The sequence below is a fragment of the Amaranthus tricolor genome, chromosome 8 (assembly GCF_026212465.1).
Source record: "Amaranthus tricolor cultivar Red isolate AtriRed21 chromosome 8, ASM2621246v1, whole genome shotgun sequence".
NCBI classification, from domain to species: Eukaryota; Viridiplantae; Streptophyta; class Magnoliopsida; order Caryophyllales; family Amaranthaceae; genus Amaranthus; species Amaranthus tricolor.
Genome location: NC_080054.1, coordinates 6,015,194 through 6,028,329, shown reverse-complemented (window position 1 = coordinate 6,028,329; position 13,136 = coordinate 6,015,194). Strand labels below are relative to the sequence as shown.

At 35.7% G+C, this 13,136-nt stretch overlaps 1 long non-coding RNA gene across 1 annotated transcript; it reads right to left on the bottom strand.

Moving 5' to 3' along the window:
- Positions 1–1,524: 1,524 nt before the first annotated feature.
- On the bottom strand, positions 1,525–12,167 carry LOC130820196 (uncharacterized). Its single transcript, XR_009045128.1, has 3 exons — positions 11,956–12,167; positions 11,045–11,113; positions 1,525–2,471 (listed from the first exon to the last, which is right to left on the bottom strand). It is a non-coding gene; the product is annotated as an uncharacterized LOC130820196 (long non-coding RNA).
- Between the last annotated feature and the right edge of the window lie 969 nt (positions 12,168–13,136).

Here is a 13,136-nt window from a genome sequence, read left to right as displayed (position 1 = left end):
CATCCCGATTCAGCTCCGTGGGCGATTGACTCACGGATCGTCCCGTACCTTCAGCTTGCGAGGTTGCATGACTTCCACATGATAGCGTACGGGAGAGTCGATCGGGCGCTAGTCACGGCTTTAGTCGAGCGGTGGCGCCAGGAGACTCATACCTTCCACCTACCTATAGGTGAGGCTACCGTCACGTTACTTGACGTAGCTGTGTTACACAACTTCCCATCGAGGGACATGCCGTGTGCATCGATGCACGCCAATTCGAAAGCTGGCAAGACAAAGTCCAAAGACTATTAGGAGTCCGACCTCCGGCTGAGGTAACCAAAGGGAGTAGCCTGCGTGTAACATGGCTTGCACAAAACTTCTCGCAACTCCCTGAAGGTGCTGATGACGCCACCATTGAGAGATACGCTAGGGCGTATCTCTTTTATCTGATTGGTGCTGTCTTGTTCTCCGACAAGACTGGCAACCGAGTACAACTATTGTACTTGACGTTGCTTGATTCGCCATGGAGGTCATCTCCGGGTACAGCTGGGGTTCGGCAGCCCTAGCGTATCTGTACAGGAAACTTTGTGAAGCTTCACGGAAGAACGTAAAGGAGATCGCTGGGCCCCTGATTATTCTACAGGTAATAATAAGTTTACATGTTGTCGTTTTGTTTCATTTATTATATATTGTTGTACCTCTTTTACTTACTTATAATGGTAATTCTTAGCTTTGGGCATGGGAGCATGTTCTCATTGGTCAACCGATGAGGAGTGTGGGTCGTGGTGCATTTGCGCTACCACTGCTTCCTCCCCCGCATGTGCCATATGGATCGCGGTGGTCCTTTGAAAGACGAACAAGGACCCACACTGGATCGGGCGTGGGGTTCTACTGCGATCAACTCGATCTATTACGTGCTGACCAGGTAACAACTTCACCACAACTTGTTTTATAAGTATCACATTGAGTAATTTATTAATCGAATTTTCACGTTTAGTTTCTGTGGGACCCTTACCCCGCTGAGGCATATGCTGCATTACCTCAACACTCGGGCATATTGTCAGGGGCGTGGAGAGCATCTGTACCTCTGATCTGCTTCGACATAGTCGAAGTGCATCTCCCTGAGCGCGTACTGCGCCCATTTGGGATGGTACAGGGCATCCCGCCTCCATGTGACACAGAAGCGGAGCTCCACCACTCTCGCAAGGGTCGGGAACCCAAGAACTAGCTAGAGGTCAACTGGCGCCATGTCGCTCGTTGGGAGCACAGGCTAGATCTGCTTGCCCAAGGTGCGCCGATCGACGCTGCAGGCGCACCTACTACGGCGGATTACATGCCGTGGTTCCTCTCCATTACTCGCCGATGAATGACACCACGAGGTATCTTGGCGGAATCCCAGTACAATCCCGCAGCACCGACGATGACACACTTTGTAAGTATTATTCAACATTGATTATCATCCATACAACTTACACTTTAAACATTTCATTAATAATTAAGTCTTACTGCAGGCACAGGGCATTGCATCAGTCATCGGCTCCTCCCAAGAGGAGCCCGTACGGGAGATTGCCCAAGGCATACTCCTAGGCACGCAGTTTCAACACTTCATTCCGGAAGTGACTGCGCCCCACACCACTACGTACGAGTACGAGTCATCTCCTCATCACCCCGACGTTCATCTTGAGGAGGTTGACTTAACGTGCCCGGACTACGGTGTCGGGTCCTCACAGGGTGCCACATCATCACACTATCAATCCCCTCCCCTACCCGAGCGTCATGCGACTGCATCTTACTATCGTAGGAGGCGTTGTAAACCGTCACAATTAGACAGGGTACAGGAGGAGGATTAGCATTACAATAGTTTTGTAATTATTGAACATTTGTACATACTCATTTGTAACTGTTGGTCTTTTGTGTGTAAATTGTAACATATATGTAGATGTATATATTTTTACCGTAGTATCACACGTTTATTATGAGTGAATTGATGTTAACTACTCAGACTTTTGGGCGATGAATCATTCCGCGAACAATGCAGCATGAATTTAATCAAAAACAAACATACAATCATATTCAAATAAGGATGTTGCTATCCAACATTCAACACAATTTCAAGCAAGTTCAACAAATCCAAATCCAATTACATACTTCATGCATTAAGTTAAACTAGCGTCCGTAACTAAGAAGGCTTATTTAACTTTCTCATAATTCTTTCAGTCTCTTCTTTCCTATGTGCCATATCATTTATTTGTCTCTTTAGATTAAATAACTCATCTTTAAGCTCTTGTTTTTCCTTCTCAAGCCGTATTATTAAGTCTCTCTGCCATTTTGTACCCTCCGGAGCAATCCAGCGAAAGTATGTGCATCCTAATCCGTTAGCCAAGTAGAAAGGGCAAGCAACAACGCCCTGGATCGAAGTCGCTCCAATCAGTATTAATCTCAACTTCATAACCACAATCACAAAGCTCTTCAATACAATGCGCCTTTGACATCTACATAATACATATAATATAGTAACGTTAGTGAACTTTCAAAAATAATATTTACATTTATAATAATAAAACTAACAAAATACCTTATGTTAACTTTAATAATTGATTGAAAAGAAGAAGAATGATGTAGAATGGATAAAATGAAGTATGAGAAATGATGGACCTATTTATACAACAACATTACAACGGCTATTTTCACATTCCTAACGGCTATTTTTCTAATTAACAACGGCTAGTTTAGTTTTTAAATTTTATAAAAAAAAAATAAAAACCCGATAGTCGCTGTTAGTAACAGCGACTTTCAACTTTTTAATTTTTTTTTCCCTTTATTCGCTGTTAGTAACAGCGAGTTACCCGAGGCTAGGCTTGGACGTACGGAATCTTATTTTGGGACATAAGTTTTCCCGAATCTTATATTTGGAATTAAGTAGATAAATAATCTCATTTATTTCAAATTTTCGCAATTTTGACATATGTATGAGTAGCAGGATTATGAGATAAAACATCGTTAGGATATGAGGTCATGGTATTTGTTGCCCTACGGTCAAAAATCCAAGATGTATTGGATTTATGAGGTGTGGGAAAAATAGTTGTGGGCTGAGATTTGTACATGGGCCTTATTGATTTATGTTGGGGTATGTGTACTGGACAAACACCACGTCCTTTTTTGATGAAAGGTTTAGAAGGTTTTGAAAAGTTTGCCTCCTTATAAAAGGAGCTTTTTATAGAAATGAACCCTCCCTTTATTTTCGGACTTTCCTTTATCTTCACCCTTGATTCTTTCCCTCTTTGGCTTAACTCTTTCCTTCTTTCTCTCTGTGTTATGATGCGCTAATAACTCGTCATTCCCTCTAAATTTTGTGATATGTATTGGCTGGCCAAAGGTAGCCTTGTCGCCGGTTCGGTTAACCGGATCTTTAATGGCGCCCACCTTAGGTTTGGGTTGCAATGGGTTGGCTTTATTTGTGGTTCTTTGGATGATTCTGAAATGTGGGTGTTCAATCTGATTTGAACACGTGGGTCTGTTGTTCGAAAATGAATAGTGGTCTGAACTGGTAAAGTTGGTTGGGGTTTTTAGATTTGGGTTCTTGGTTTCTTTCATACATGCCAAACAAAACGAACCTTTGTCTTTTTCTTCAGTAGTTGGAACTGTTGTTGCTTCTGCTAGATACTAAGGTGTGTAGTACTGAGATCAGAGATATTAAATAATTAGAGCTCCATGGTCTAACCACACTATTCCTGCTTATGTTTCAAGGTTGGAAAGTTACGGGGTCGTAACTAAGTTTTAAGGGGTAGGATGCGAAAGAATTTTGCGCGTTTACACGCATTTTCTCCTGCGCTTTCACGCATTTTCGCGTCTATGATAACAACCTATTACAAACTTACATGCTTTTGATTGATTGTTTGAACCTATCTGTGTGATATCTACATGCTTTTGATTGATTGTTTGAATCAATTGGTGTGATATAGACATGCTTTTGATTAATTATTTGAGCCAATTTAGGTGATTATAAATACTCGAAATGAGATATGCATGAAAATATTGATAGATTGAGTATCTTTTTGTTAATAGTGTCAATAAAGTCACGATTTTTGAGTCAATTCTTGAGCTTAAAATAGTTAAAACACCTTCTTGAGTTATTAGAAATACAAATTTTCATGAATTGTACTCTTGTTACTCTAGTTTTGGGGACGAAACTTTTTTCTTAAGGGGGTAGTCTGTAACACCCCGAGATTTTCTGACGTCATTAATTAATATTTTAATAACTTTTGAGGATTTTATAATTATATTGAATCAATTTAGAAGTACTTTTAATAAATCCCTTTCATTTACGAATTTAAATATTAAGATATACTTATATTAAAAATACAATTACGATCTCTAAAATAAAGAAGTTCGAATTAAAATTATTATTTTATTAAAATGTGTGAGTACGCAATGGTGAGTTTCTTAGTTGAGTCTCGCAAGAAAATGAATCTAGATTAAATAAATAAATAAATAAACATAATAATAATAATAATAATAATAATAATAATAATAATAATAATAATAATAATAATAATAAGGGCATGAAACCCTTGTTGCTCAAACTAGCTGTCACTCCCCTCCTTCTCCTCCTTCTTTCTCTCTTTTCCTTTTGCGCCGCGAGTGATCAGCTGTGCCGCCACCAACAACTGGCTAGCTTGCTGCACGGCCCCACAGCAACATTAGTTTCTCTTCCCTCCTCCACAACAGCAACCAGTAGCCACAACAACAAGGCAGCTCTTCTTCCTCCCCACGAACAACCACGAGCAACAGTGGGCTGCGTGGCTTGTTCCTAGCAGCGAGCAGGGCTGCGTGTTGCTCTCACAGCAGCCGGCTGCCCCCTAGTGCCGCCAACTCCCCACCTTGGTCTTCCACCACCGCAACAACCACCTACAATCTTACCCTTTACTAGTTCTCCCATTGTAAGCCATCTTCCTCCATTGATTTCTTTTATCATTGTTCTAACTAGAATCTCATTAAGTTTATGAGTTTTGTAGTGATTTTTCATCATTCCTTATTAAATCTTCTTATGGGTAAGAACTTGATTAATGAATTGAATATAATCATGAGATAGGGTTTAGAGTAGAAATGAAAATGATAATAGTTGTACCGCTTTGTGTTTGAGGATGTTTTATAATTTAATAGATTAGTAGAAGCTTTGAAAATGTGATTTGATTGTGAATAGGTGATAATAGTTGTTATAATTGAGAGTATTAGTCACAAAAAGTGGTGTTAATTGTCACTTGTATTATAAAGATGATGGTGGATATTGTTGTTATAATTGAGTATTATTGTTAGTCGATTGTGGTATGGTCGTGGTTATTAAAGTTGAATACCATCATTGTTGAAGTAGGAAGAAACCGTTGTTGCCATTTTTGTTTCAAATTATTTGGGGAAGTGCTCCTTTTCATGCCCTTTTGACATCATGAGTAATCTTGTACATTGTAGTAAACTATATCACAAGGCTATCACTAACATCAATATCATTATAAGTTGCTGGTATTGATTTTGTTATGCAAGTGCTAGTAGCCTAGGGCATTTCATAGTGATGAGGCCTCACACTTTGAGTCTCATTGGTTTAAAGAAAATCGCCATAAATTGTTGTGAAAGCTTACTTGATTGTTGGTTTAGTGGATGGGAAGGTCTTACGTTGTGTTGAGTTAATGATTTTGACTTGTATCGAATGAGTTGTGTGCGTGCTAGATTAATCGGAAACTCATGCTGAATGGGTGATAGCGGTTACTTTGGTACTTAGTTTGGTATGGCAAAGTAGTTAAGGGAACTTATTAGTTCTACTCATAACTTATATAGGTGCCAATTTCGTAAGAGGAAAGTAGAGCCTTAGTTGGGTGATTTTGTGACTTTTGATCGTGTAGTGACGCTTACAGGTACGTACATGCAGTAACTAACCCTTATATGCAATTTGCTTTAAGACATTATTGTTTATTGTGATAGTATGCATCATATCGAAACTATGAGGTACTAGTGAGTACACTTTATATGAAGAGCTATCGACTATGAAATCCTTGCGCTTAGAATAGTTTAGAGAATGAGATTGTTAATAGAAGGCGGGAACCACCCCCTTATTTATTTAAGAATTAGATTATGCCTTAATTGGAGTTAGAATGACTTCTTTATAGGTGAATTTCATATTTTATTGAGTGGCTCAGTGGGTTTTGGCGTGCTGCTATCCTAGGGTGCTCATTAATAGTCGAAAGTGGAAGTTATTCTCATCTGATAAAGTATTAGATTATGATTAGCTGGCGTGACTCAACTAGATTATGTCCGGTTGATTTAGTAGTCCCTTAGGTGAGGTTTGACGGGACACCATAAGGGGGGTATGAGCATGCTTGGGTCATTGGGCGTCAGGTGGCCAATACCGCCCCTTGACCGAGGTGTTACCATGCGGGCCTTGCAAACCCCAATATGGTGGCCTCTTCACTGGTTTAGTACCCCAGTGTAACACCTCGTAATTTATCGGGTTTAAGAAAATAATATAATAAAGTAAAATAAATATGTATTATTAAATTATATTATTTTACATAGATATTTACAAGAAATAAAGTGAGTTAAGTTTTAACAGTAGCGAGTTTTATCGCGTACGAGGTTATCGCGTGACTTTTCTTTTCTATTTTAACAATACTATAATAATTACTTAATTAGTCAATTAAATTAAAAAAAAATAAAAGTTAGGGAATTGAGGGGGGTGGCCGGTTGTGAGGGTGAATGGGAGGAGTTTTGTAACTCCTCTCATAATGGTGTGTTATGGCAATTTAAGTGGGTCTTACTCCTCTTTTAATTCCATAAGCCTCATTTGAATTCCCTTACCTTTCTAACCCTTGAAGTGAATACAAAAAAATCAGAAAAAAAAAAAAAAGTTCTCTTCTTTCCCTTTTCTCTTGTTTTCGGCATTACAAAAGAAAAAAAACTTTGTTGTTCAATCCAATCTTTTGTTCAAGGGGTAAGTTTAGTTGAATTGTTATTTATAAATTTTATTCATAAGATTTCTAAGGTGAAATATATTTTATGTATGATGATATCCTATGACTTTTAGGAGGATTGAATATATTTTCTTTTATATATAATTTTCTCTACTAATCCTTTGATAAACTTCAATTTTGTTAAAAGGATTGAGTTATGATTCTGATTTATATTCTTTAGCAAAGTTTAATTTGTTAAAAGAATTAAGTTAATATTGATATTTAAATAAATTTCTTTTATGATTTACATTTCTCTAACTAAATTACAATTTGTTAGTAGAAATTTAAATGGTATGGATCAAGTAGTGTAGTCATTTAAGAATTTATAAATCCTTTAGCAAAATTGGATTTGCTTGAAGGATTGTGTATTTATATATATGTCTTGATTTAAGAAGGATGATTTTTGTTTTATGATTCTCTACAAAATTTTAATTTGTTAAGAGAATTAAGTATTTAATTTAATTATCATAATTTGTGGAGTTTTAAGTCTCTTGAAGATCTTATGGATGGGGGCCTATTCTTTTTATTTTGATGACTCTTATGCTTTGATGATGGGGTTTTTGTGTATGAATATATATAAAATAATAATAATAACAATAATAACGTAATGGGAGTTCCGGACAGCAGCTGCTGTCTCGGTATTGGTGCCGATTCGGAAACGTTAGTCGTTTCCATTGTTGGTTTATGTATCCGATGCGTTAAAACAAAAACTCGTTTAACGCTTAAAATAATTGAAAATAGTAATTGGATGTTAGAAATTATGAAATTTGGTACCCAAAGTAATTGACGCGTTCCGAACGCAATGGCGAAGTTGGATTTTTCATTTGAATTTTCTAAACTGTCCAAATCGATTATTTAAGTTTCTGGTTCAAGTTTACAATTTGGAACCATTAGGAATTTGATGTAACCATTTAAAATTATCAAGTCTTAGTGATATCTTAGTGGTATGGAGTGGATTAAATGTGTAAACACGATCTAATATGTGATCGTTTTGTGTGTGTTCTTTAGGACCTCGATTTATAAGAGGGCGAAATTCCTATTGTGCTTGAGCAACGTGTGTTTGCAGCGTTTAAAGGTACACGCTTAGACCATATTGTTTATGTGGTTGTGCAAGTAGTGTTGTTTTATTCGTAATTGATGTATTGTAATTCACATAAGGATTAGACATCCCAAATAATTTGAAAGAAGTTAAAGTGGAAATTGAAAATTTATATGTTCGTTACCCAAAGGGGTTAACGTTTGGTTTGAATTATCATAATTATTGTTCCCATGGTAGTTTTGGATCATTACGGTCACCATGGGGGTATGCATACTTTACCTCTGACGATCCGAACAGGACAGGCAACGTCTTAGGTCGGTGGTTGCCTTGGGATTAGCTCTCCCAAGTGTATTCCACCAAATGGATTGGTTTTATACTTGAACAACCCGAACAGGACGGGCAACGTTACAAGTTTGAAATTATCTAATAATGAATGATTATACTTGAACGACCCGAATAGGACGGGCAACGTTACAAGTTGGAATTATTGAATAATGAATATATATTAGAGCCTATGCATGCTAGGATAAACACAATGCTTGTATTCAACCTGTTTGATATATGTATGAAGTCTCTGACGTGTATTGGTTGTTCTTTAGAACCTGCTACGTGTTATCATACGACGTGCAGTAGGTTGACTGCAGGTGGGGGCTGGAGTGAGGACTCGGCTTAGAACCCGTAATCATCAAGAGTAAGTTATATTTTGTAATAAGTTTATAAGTCGAAATAACTCGGTTTATGAAATGAAAGATTATGACGATTTTCTTTTTATTTCGTACAACTTTTTAGCTAGTCTAGAGGCTGGTAGGCTCTCGAGTTGTATGTAAAGGCTTCCGCTGACTTGTTTTCCTTGTTTGGTGTTTTTTCCTGCATTGACCATATTCCTTTACCGTTTGAACGTTGACGATCCGAGTGAAAAATGAATTTTTAGTGTCCGTTAGTGAACCGGGATCATGTTTTCATATGATTTTTCCGGGTCACTTAAACCGGGCCGTTACACCTAGTGTGTTAGTTTTTTCCGAAGGTAGGACCCGAGAGGGTCAGCTGGAGGGGGGATGAGCTCATACTTTGCCATGGGCGCTGGGTGGCCGATAACGCCCTTGGCCGTGTCACTATGCCAGGAAGTAGAGAAAAGATCCACTGATATAAAGTTATTTAGTGATAGAAAATTTATTCATGGATCGAAAATTATTTAATGATAAAAGGTTCATTCTTTGATAGAAAGCTTACACATTGATAAAACGTTTACTCATTGATAGAACATCTACTTATTGATAGAATAGTTTATGCTAGTGAGAAGTGTGGCTAAGTTAAGTTACCTCAAGGGTATTACAGACTATGATCACACTTACCTTAAGATAGACAAGCTCTATAAGGTCATGTGTTAGGTACTCTGTTAATGCCTTGGTCGAGTTGATACTATGCCTGTTTTGCAAGAGTTTTTATGTTTTGAAAAGTGGAGCTAGAAGACCTGCATTCCACCCAAGAACACATGGTTCGGGATGCAAAGAACATAATGAAAGTAAGAAGTATAAGTGCCGATAAACGGTCACTATCTGTGCTTGTGTCTTATGAAATCATCTTATGTTGTTTTATAATATAATGTTATCTAGTAGTTTGCCTTATGAAATCATCTGACGTGTACGTGTTTGTGTTTATGTTTGATTGTTGATAACCTTTTATGATTGTCCTGCTATGACACATTGGTCTTTGGTCTAATGTCGAGCAGCAGGAGGATCATAGACAGGCGTAGCAGGTATTGGAGCTTCTTTTGCATTGCATTGGGGGAGAATGATGAGGGCGAAGCATAACCTGTGTCATACCGTTATCTTTTGATTTTGTAGCTCTTGTTATCTTTTGTAAACTTTGGTTGTATATGTTTTGTAATGAGGCCTTGTGTCCTCCCTTGTATATTTGTATATCTGCTGCGTAATTTATAACTCTATATGGTTTTAAGGAGTTAATTCATTTTAAAAGCAAGCATCGACACTGGAACCACGATCCATGCTTGGCATGTTGATTTGAGAACCCAGCGACGAATCATTCCGCCGTGGTGTGAGATTTTAAAGGCAATGATGCCGTAGATTAGTTTAATGTTTTTTTTTGTGCTAACTGCTTTACCACATGTTCGATTTTTAGAAGAGATGCTATTGAAATTTCAACTCACCCTTTTAAAGTTATTATTTAACGTTTATCTAAATTCTTTTCCTTTTCTTTTATGTAACACCCGAATTTCCTCCCGTCCTTCACGATTTTGGTTTCGTAAAAGGGGTTGGAAATTCAGGGGTGTTACACACCTACACTATGGGACCCTACTAGTTATCAACTAAGGGAAGAATAACATCATCGTAGTACCATTTAAGGTCAAACACGTGCACGTCAGATAACAAGTCTTGATAAAATATGATAACATTATTAAAATAAATAAAAAAGAAATTATTATAGTGTTGATTTATGTGTTCAACGTTTCAAGTTATAATATATATGAAAGCGCTAGTAAAAAATTGATTTCATGATTGTATAATAATTTAAATAAATAGTCACGTTCAATCACAAAGTGAAAAGTCATACTAGTTAAGTTATACTCCTTCAACTCCACCCATTGGTATCCAAACAAAGGTATACAATTTCAACAGTAAAGTGAGATTTACCTAAGGAGAGCTAATCCCTACGGCAAACCTCTACCAGAGACAGTGCCTGGTCTGTACGGATTTCCAATGGTTAAGTATGCATACCCCCGTGGTGACTCACACACACCTTAGCCATGGGAAAAGAAATAACCCTTCAATCAAATCATACTCCATACTCCAATGTATCATAATAATATAAGTTTCAATTGTATATATATAATTCTCATGTAAAGTGATATGTACTTATAGAATAGAATGTATGTTTCACAAGAAGAATAAATCATCTTAATCATACTTATCAAATGAAATGTATGTTCATACATGCAAATCATAATTTCGTTCCATTGGTTAAATTACTAAAAATACTTAACTAAGGGATTGATACTGTGTGTACGTACCTGAAAGCAAAATAATATTAAGTACTACCCACAAGATATTTTAAAGAGTACCAGTTACAAACTGGTTTCCTAAAACACAACACATACACATGTGTAAGAACATGTTCATAACATCAACTACCGTAATTTAACTACCAGCATTATCCTATAATATCACACCAATCAATCATACTTATGACATACAAAATATTAACAATAGCAAAAGTTCCATAACAAGAAAAACGGACCAACAGTTTTAAATTGGGAAGAATAGTAACTTAAAATTTTCAAATCGAAAATCCAACTTCCACATTGCATTTAAAACATATCAATACCCTTCGGTACCAATATTTATAATCTTTAGGGTAGTATAAGTATTTTTAACACATTTTAGAGCTAAATAGTGCTTGAAACATCGATTTTTCGGTAGATCACATATACATATACGAGATTCACCAAAACAATTTCCCAAATTTTTATAACATAAAAACAACCTTTAATTACTGTGAAAATTCAAAATTTTCATGCTTAATCATTTCTGTTAAAATCACAAATTCATAATTTCATTAAAAGTCACAATAATGAATTACACAATATCAATAATTAAATTAAGATCTAATAAAATTCCTGAACCATTTAAATATGTAATTTTTACCTGTATAAGAAAAATAATCTAAAACACTTATATAATTTATATACATATTTTTAAGCATATACCATCCACACAAAAATTAATCAAAATCACATTCCAAAACATGATTATTTCAACATATGATTTAAAAATAAGATGAACATATGAATATCATAAAAATAAACATAATATCAATATTTATTTATTAAAAATTCTGAATTAATTATTTTAAAAATTATTTACATGTATATGCTTATCTAGAATTGCACATATAAAAAACATAAGATTAAAGTGTACTTACCAAGAAAATAGAAGAAGAAAGAGCAAAAAGTGGAAAAGCAAACTTTTAGAGGAAAATTAGGATTTCTTTTTTAGTCGTGAAAACTAACCATGATATAGGGAATTTTTATTTTTTATTTTTTTTTTGCAAAGAGAGATTTAAGAAAATAAAATTAATTAGATAATTATTTCTTTAATTAATTGGAAAGTTATTAGAATTCAAAAATCAAAACAATCCCCCTTATTTCACAACCCTAGCCGCCTTCCACCTTATTTATTTATTTAACTTTTTTTAAAATCTTATCCCATAATTGCAACCCAAAACACTATTATGTTTTGGTCCACAAGCTTTTAAAGTTAAAAGATTATCCAACCAAAACTAAAATTTTTAATATATAAAATAATTTTTTTTATTGATAATAATATTATGATTTTAATTAATATTTAGTATAATAGGTATTTAAAGTAGTGGGGTGTTATTGATAAAAACTAAACTAAATGTTAAGTCAATCCATTAGAAAATATTGATAAGGATGGCAGACGAGTTGAATTATATGGATTTTACAATGCATCCGTTCTAGTTGGAATGAGTATAAGTATGACGTTTATGGATAGTGGAGGGATATGAATAGTTCTACTTGTCATGAGTATGTGTCTGAGGTCTTATCCGCCCCATACTCACTCACCCAAACCCATACCCAACTCCCACTTGCCTAGCTCACCCTATATCTAAAATATATTAATTAATATTAACTTTTTATTTTATCAAAAGTATTGACAAAAAATTAAGAATATTTTTATTTTATTACATCTTATGATTTAAACAATATTAGATGCACAATTAATTTTGTAAGGATTTATGAAGTATATCATATGGAGTTTGAGTGAATGTGAGGCTCATATAAGGTGGATATACACATGATGGGTATAATCAGTTGGTCATAGGCAAGTAAGGATAAGTTTGAATGCATACTCAAAATGACAGACATGGGTATAAAACCATAGGTGGTGGGGTAGGTGGTGAGTATTAGTATTGGAGAGGGCATACCGTATCCACTTGCGAATTTTATCACCCCTCCTTATTGAGTTGAAGTTCTTCACTTGAAATAAAGTTCGCATTTATCAAACATTTATAGGTTAAGATACCAACTTCAATATGTTAACACCAACTTAAATAGGAACCAACTCCAATAGGTTAAAATA